We start from the raw sequence: 1,344 nt of genomic DNA, 5'->3' as shown, positions 1-1,344 counted from the left end.
GCACAAAAAATTTGTAAAATCAAATTACTTTTACAAAAAAAAAGTCATAGGTTGACAAAAGTCTCTGGCAAAAAAGACCAAGGTATCTATAGATAAAAAATCAAATAATTAGATTTTTAGTTATTATTTTTATATGAAAAAGTCTAATTTTTATTAATAATTAATTTTAACATTTGTTATCTAAAATTTAAAACAATTTAATGTGTATACTTTTATATTTAATTAGGTGTTAAATTTGTTGCACAAATAAAAATAATTAATTTTTATGTTTGTTATTTAAAAATAATATTTTTCTCTATATATATAAAAATATAATTAGATATTAGTATAAAAAAATTTATATTGATAATTATAAAATTAATTCAATTTTTTTTAAACAATTGAATTTTGATTCTAACTTTTAATTACAATATTAGTATTTTTTTTAAATTATATGCAATAAATATTTAAAAGAAAAGAAGTAAAAATATATATTAAAAAGATAAGTAGTAAAAATTTAAAATTAAATAAAAAAATATGTATATAATAATAATACCTTTTATTTTAATTATACTATATTGTTAATTTTATTTTTTGTAAAATAGAAAGGTAGAGAAAATAGAAAATAAGAGAAAAGAGAGAGAAAGATAAAGAATAAGAATGAGAGAGGGGTTTGTTAATTTTGGAAGAAATAATTTTATTTTAATTGTTATGAAAAATAACTAGTGACACATTTTGATTTGTCAAATTAGTAATATAAATTATAAATTATATATAGAGTGAGAATGATAGAGAGAAATAGAAAAGGGAGAGAGGTAGATAAGAGAATGTAGGAATGAAGTTTATTAATCTTGAAAGAAAATATTTTCTCTCAATTTTAATAAAAGAGTGTCATGTGACATTTGATTGTCAAATTTGTCATTAGTCATTGATAATAATATATAGGAGAGATAAAGTGGTAAAAGAATGAAAAAAATAAATAAAAATGAGAGAGGAGGAGAGAACTCCTTAATTTAAAAAAAATCAATTTTAGTTATAATAAAAAATAACATATAGCACATTTTAATTGTAACATTAGTAATATAGACAATAGCGGATTAGGGTAGAACGTAAACCGCTACTGGTAGCCGCGATTTACGTGTATTGGGAGGTGAACAGAAACCGCTATAGGCAGCAGCAGTTTCTATAGAACATGGTTTCGCCATAAATCGCTACAGGCAATAGCGGTTTATGCATTGGGGGCGTTGAACGTAAACCGCTAGAGGCAGTAGCGATTTACGTAGAGTGTGCGTCGAGGCTGGTTGCCTATAAATACCCCCTCTAGGGCATTATTGGGGAAAGAAGAGTGTGTCATTTCTCACAAAT

The sequence above is a fragment of the Arachis ipaensis genome, chromosome B01 (assembly GCF_000816755.2).
Source record: "Arachis ipaensis cultivar K30076 chromosome B01, Araip1.1, whole genome shotgun sequence".
NCBI lineage: Eukaryota > Viridiplantae > Streptophyta > Magnoliopsida > Fabales > Fabaceae > Arachis > Arachis ipaensis.
Note: the sequence above shows the minus strand (reverse complement) of the source record.